Source organism: Myxine glutinosa, chromosome 13 (assembly GCF_964187855.1).
Source record: "Myxine glutinosa chromosome 13, kmMyxGlut1.1, whole genome shotgun sequence".
Taxonomy (NCBI): Eukaryota; Metazoa; Chordata; class Myxini; order Myxiniformes; family Myxinidae; genus Myxine; species Myxine glutinosa.
In genome coordinates, this window is record NC_136273.1 from 3,715,323 (window position 1) to 3,722,682 (window position 7,360).

The following is a 7,360-nucleotide window of genomic DNA, read 5'->3' on the forward strand; positions in this document are numbered from 1 at the left end:
ACACAGACACGTACGTACACACGCACACACACAAACACGTACGTACACACACAAACACGTACGTACACACACGTACGTACACACGTACAAACACAGACACGTACGTATACACACACACACACACCTTTATGTTAGATGCTTTTTGTAATTGTTGTTGTTCCTTTTCACCACCATAATGTTTTTGTGAATTTTAAAATGTACCAATTGACGTTTTGTAAACGATGAAATGCATTTTTCAAACAGCAACAGAAGTAGAAACAAGGTGAACGAGACATCGAACCAAACCTATGGACAAACTCCAACATCGACACTCGATCAACAGGTGGGAATACTCACTGTACCTTTTAATGATTACTCATTGCATCGTTCTACCGTCTACCCCATCCCACCTTTCTTCCCTCCCATCAGAGATCGCACACCTGGCTATGGAGTAATCCATTAGGTAGGGGTTGATTCCCAACACAGGTGCCATATGGCAGGTAAGGGATCGGTCGATCGAAAGATTGGGCTCCAGAAAGGATCGTAGCACGTGACTTGATTACCGCTCGGCCATTTAATACCACCTGTCATGTGACATACCTGTTCAGATCGAAAACGTTACCTGTTACAGCAACAAAGTGTCATCCGAGTTTTCTGCATCAACGAGTAGGCCATCACCATCCTTTGGGGATACACTACCTTACACCGCCTCTCCAATACGCTCACCTTCATTTGGGCATTTTAAACATCCAGAGGCTTTCAAGAAGAGCAGGTCATTACGTAACTATGTTCTGGTACTCTGACCATGTTCTAAATCCCTGACCTATGTGTTGGCTTGCACACAACAAGATAGACAACATTGACCTCTGCGCTGCAAACATTCCACAGTGCAATTCTTCTTGGGAGACGTTAACAAGGGAATTTCCATTGCGTTAACAACTCTGTGGATGAAGCACATCGAGATTTTAATTAATATCCTTCTGAAACATTCAATTAGAAATTTCTATTCCAAATGTGAAACGAATCAAAAACCGACCAACCAACAAAAGTGCTCAATATGGTTTGACAGAATGAATAACAATGGCGGCTCATGCTGGAGCTGGCGCATGCTGGAGCCCCAAGCATAGCCGGGGCAATATCTGAACCCAAGCATAGCCGGGACAATATCTGAACCCAAGCATAGCCGGGCAATATCTGAACCCAAGCATAGCCGGGGCAATATCTGAACCCAAGCACAGCCGGGTCCGTATCTGAACCCAAGCATAGCCGGGGCAATATCTGAACCCAAGCATAGCCGGGCAATATCTGAACCCAAGCATAGCCGGGCAATATCTGAACCCAAGCATAGCCGGGCAATATCTGAACCCAAGCATAGCCGGGGCAATATCTGAACCCAAGCACAGCCGGGTCCGTATCTGAACCCAAGCAGACCAGGGCAACATCTGAACCCAAGCACAGCCGGGCAATATCTGAACCCAAGCGTAGCTGGGTCAATATCTGAACCCAAGCATAGCCGGGTCCGCATCTGAACCCAAGCAGAACCAGGGTAACATCTGAACCCAAGCATAGTCGGGCAATATCTGAACCCAAGCACAGCCGGGTCCGCATCTGAACCCAAGCAGAACCAGGGCAACATCTGAACCCAAGCACAGCCGGGTCAATATCTGAACCCAAGCGTAGCTGTGTCAATATCTGAACCCAAGCATAGCCGGGGCAATATCTGAACCCAAGCATAGCCGGGCAATATCTGAACCCAAGCATAGCCGGGCAATATCTGAACCCAAGCATAGCCGGGCAATATCTGAACCCAAGCATAGCCGGGGCAATATCTGAACCCAAGCACAGCCGGGTCCGTATCTGAACCCAAGCAGACCAGGGCAACATCTGAACCCAAGCACAGCCGGGCAATATCTGAACCCAAGCGTAGCTGGGTCAATATCTGAACCCAAGCATAGCCGGGTCCGCATCTGAACCCAAGCAGAACCAGGGTAACATCTGAACCCAAGCATAGTCGGGCAATATCTGAACCCAAGCACAGCCGGGTCCGCATCTGAACCCAAGCAGAACCAGGGCAACATCTGAACCCAAGCACAGCCGGGTCAATATCTGAACCCAAGCGTAGCTGTGTCAATATCTGAACCCAAGCATAGCCGGGTCCGCATCTGAACCCAAGCATAGCCGGGTCCGCATCTGAACCCAAGCATAGCCGGGGCAAAATCTGAACTCAAGCAAAGCCGGGTCTGCATCTGAACCCAAGCAGAGCCGGGGCAATATCTGAACCCAAGCATTACCGGGTCCGCATCTGAACCCAAGCAGAACCAGTGCAACATCTGAACCCAAGCATAGCCGGGTCAATATCTGAACCCAAGCATAGCCGGGGCAATATCTGAACCCAAGCAGAACCAGGGCAACATCTGAACCCAAGCATAGCCGGGTCAATATCTGAACCCAAGCATAGCCGGGGCAATATCTGAACCCAAGCATAGCCGGGTCGATATCTGAACCCAAGCATAGCCAGGACAACATCTGAACCCAAGCATAGCCGGGTCAATATCTGAACCCAAGCATAGCCGGATCGACATCTGAACCCAAGCATAGCCGGGGCAATATCTGAACCCAAGCATTACCGGGTCCGCATCTGAACCCAAGCAGAACCAGTGCAACATCTGAACCCAAGCATAGCCGGGTCAATATCTGAACCCAAGCAGAACCAGGGTAACATCTGAACCCAAGCATAGCCGGGGCAATATCTGAACCCAAGCATAGCCGGGGCAATATCTGAACCCAAGCACAGCCGGGTCAATATCTGAACCCAAGCATAGCCGGGTCGATATCTGAACCCAAGCATAGCCAGGACAACATCTGAACCCAAGCATAGCCGGGTCAATATCTGAACCCAAGCATAGCCGGGGCAATATCTGAACCCAAGCAGAACCAGGGCAACATCTGAACCCAAGCATAGCCGGGTCAATATCTGAACCCAAGCATAGCCGGGGCAATATCTGAACCCAAGCATAGCCGGGGCAATATCTGAACCCAAGCATAGCCGGGGAAATATCTGAACCCAAGCATAGCCGGGGCAATATCTGAATCCAAGCATAGCCAGGGCAATATCTGAACCCAAGCATAGCCGGGGCAATATCTGAACCCCAGCATAGCCGGGGCAATATCTGAACCCAAGCATAGCCGGGGCAATATCTGAACCCAAGCATAGCCGGGTCCGCATCTGAACCCAAGCAGAACCAGGGCAACATCTGAACCCAAGCACAGCCAGGTCCGCATCTGAACCCAAGCAGAACCAGGGCAACATCTGAACCCAAGCACAGCCGGGTCAATATCTGAACCCAAGCAGAGCCGGGTCAATATCTGAACCCAAGTATAGCCGGTTCGCATCTGAACCCAAGCAGAGCCGGGTCAATATCTGAACCCAAGTATAGCCGGGTCGCATCTGAACCTAAGCATAGCTGGGGCGATATCTGAACCCAAGCACAGCCGGGTCGATATCTGAACCCAAGCATAGCCGGGTCGACATCTGAACCCAAGCATAGCCGGGTCGACATCTGAACCCAAGCATAGCCGGGTCAACATCTGAACCCAAGCATAGCCGGGTCAACATCTGAACCCAAGCATAGCCGGGGCAACATCTGAACCCATGCATAGCCGGGTCAATATCTGAACCCAAGCATAGCCAGGTCGACATCTGAACCCAAGCATAGCCGGGTCGACATCTGAACCCAAACATAGCCGAGTCAACATCTGAACCCAAGCATAGCCGGATCGACAACTGAACCCAAGCATAGCCGGATCGACATCTGAACCCAAGCATAGCCGGGGCAATATCTGAACCCAAGCATAGCCGGGGCAATATCTGAACCCAAGCATAGCCGGGTCAATATCTGAACCCAAGCCGAGCCGGGTCCGCATCTGAACCCAAGCAGAACCAGGGTAACATCTGAACCCAAGCATAGCCGGGGCAATATCTGAACCCAAGCATAGCCGGGTCAGCATCTGAACCCAAGCAGAACCAGGGTAACATCTGAACCCAAGCATAGCCGGGGCAATATCTGAACCCAAGCACATCCGAGTCAATATCTGAACCCAAGCATAGCCGGGTCGATATCTGAACCCAAGCATAGCCAGGACAACATCTGAACCCAAGCATAGCCGGGTCCGCATCTGAACCCAAGCACAGCCGGGTCGACATCTGAACCCAAACATAGCCGGGTCGACATCTGAACCCAAGCATAGCCGGGTCAACATCTGAACCCAAGCATAGCCAGGTCAACATCTGAACCCAAGCATAGCCGGGTCGACATCTGAACCCAAGTATAGCCGGGTCGACATATGAACCCTGGTGCCAGCCTTTGTCAAAATCTAATAATTTCCCCAATTTTAAGATATCTGTGGTATATTTTATTGCTGTCGTAATTGTAATACCAGCTCACACCAGGTGGCAACATACAAATACACATTTGCAGAGTATTTAAGTGAGCCTCCTTTCATTACTCCTAGGACTATGAAAACAAGCGTTATGCCGAGGTCCCCCGTCGTTGGTGATGTGAGTTGACAAAGTGGAAGACGCAAGGCGGCCATCTTGGATTTTGACGTGGCGACCCAATTTTCAATAGCGTTCTCCCTTATGCATAGATACACCCACACACCAGATTAGAAGTTAGTAGTTCGTTTATTTTTCAAGATATTTCGCTCAAGTTTCAGACATATATATGGTGGCGGCCATCTTGGATTTTGACGTAGCGACCCAATTTTCAATAGCGTTCTTCCTTATGCCTCGATACACCGACACACCAGATTAGAACTTGGTACTTCGCTTATTTTTCAAGATATTCCGCTCACAAGGTTCAGACATACATGGCGTCAGACATACCTGGCGGTGGCCATCTTGGATTTTGATGTGGCGACCCAATTTTCAATAGCGTTCTTCCTTATGCCTAGATACACCCACACACCAGATTAGAAGTTGGTACTTCACTTATTTTTCAAGATATTCCACTCACAAGGTTCAGACATACATGGCGTCAGACATACATGGCGGCGGCCATCTTGGATTTTGACGTGGGTTGCACACATACACCAAATTAGAATTCGGTCCTTCGCTTACGCACGCACGCCCACACGTACACACCGACGCATGGACGGACGGACACACGGACGGAGGGGAAAACCATAGTCCCCCTTTCGCTCCGCGGTGCGACGGGGGACAATAAATATGGGAGGGGGAGCTGGAGGGGAATGGGTCAAAATCCCAACATTTTAACAGATGCAATATCTACATAACGCGAGAAATGTAACCTGAACAAAGTTTGTCAATGGTGTTGTTGCTCATATTTGTGGTTTGAGTGTCGTGACAGAAACTTTGTGAGAACCCCCGTACATATGCGGCCTTCATTCACCTTCCACAAAGAACCGCATCACCAAACTTGAATGTACATTTAACACTGATGCAGATGCCGATGGCGCAGCAGAAGGGCAATGAAGATGAACCACTCAACTGGCATTACATGAGGGCGTCGTGCACTTAAAGCACACCTGACATGCGTGCGAGCATAAAAATAAATGGCTATTACTGCTATCTGTAGGATTCTCACGAGTTTTGGTGCTTGTACAGGCATGTCACGTGGCCTTTCAATCCGTAAGGGGGAATTTAGCCAGGTTGGCAGTACACAATGGCCGACTCTTGAGGTTTAACCCCGAAAGTGAAAATATAAACTGGACTGGTTTTACATCACTGTCCAAAGTGTGGTGTCTACTGATCCTACATCAGGACAACGGTTTCAGTTGGATGAACGTGCCAGCGACAAGGAAATAAGATGGACAAACCTTCCCCACCATCACCTAACAACACCTTGTTTTATCTTGGGCCCAGTTATTTTTCCTAAATCTGTACTCTCAACTTCTATACCTGAAACACTGCTTATGTCCATTAAATCAATCTTCTTACATAAGTAAAATGCATACATGTGATCATGTCTTCATGTAATCAAACATGCTATGGCAACAACTCTGTGCTCTCTAATCTTTCCTTGCAACTTATCTGGAACCATTCCAATTGGTGTATCCTACACTCTTGATTGATTACTTTATCAAGTGACCAAAGACGGACGAACGAATGAAAACACGCGCGCGCGCGCGCACACACACACACACACACACACACACACACACACACACACACACACACACACACACACACACACACACACACACACACACACACACACACACACACACACACACACCTCAAGAAAAGGCAAGTAGCACCCCTTTATATGAACTTTTCGAGAGCATTACTTGGTTCCTCCTAAGAACACGAGGGTAGACCGGCATGCACACGATATTTTTTGAATGTCCCATATTTTGTATTGTTCGAGATTTTCCACAAGCTTAGAATGTCCCTTCTTTTCTATACTTTGCCACATTCCATATAAAGGGACCTTTTCTATGCCCCTGGCATTTTTGCCATGAACATGTATATGTATATAGACATACCAGTGGAGTATGCTTACACCTTGCAAGCAATACGCACATAATAAATGCAAGCTTTAGGATTATAGACAAGCATCAACAATCTCCTGCTGTATAGGTTTTTTTTTTTTTAAGACCGGTTTGCAGTTTTTTGTTTTTTTTACAAGAACTTTCATTGAGACTTATTTCACAGTTTGCAGTTGTATAAATTACATCTTTCAAATGCTAGATATTGATCGAGGTTCTTCTCTGGACACGTTTGTTTTTTACGTTAATTTAAACTTACGGACGCTTTATGATGGTTCCAAGATTTTTTCCCGGTGTACTGACTTCGATGTCCATCGGCATGCCAAATTTCAGCTTTATGACACCCGGAAGGTACCAAACATTAATTTATCGGTCAGTCAGTGGTCAGAAAGAACTTTATATATTTAGATATAGCATGTATTACTGTGTAGCATATATAGCATAGCATGTATAATGTAGAGAATGTAGCATGCATAGCATGTGTATTATGAATAGTATGTGTAGCATGTGTATCATGTGTATCATGTGTAGCATGCAACAGTGAAATATCATGTAACAGTGAAATAGCATAGAGCACATATATGTATAGTATGTGTAGCACGTGTATCATGTATAGCATGTAACGGTGAAACAGCATGTAGCACGTGTATCATGTACAGCATGTAACGGTGAAATAGCATGTAGATTGTAGCATGTGTATCATGTATAGCATGTTGCACCTGCATCTGAACTTGCACAGTAACCAATTATTATTTGTTCTTCATTTAAGCGTGTGTGCTTAGATATTATAAACAAAAATCAGGATGGTATGAGACAGCTACGGAGAATCAAACTACAGTGTAGATAATTCCAGCAGCGTATGTTTGTTTGT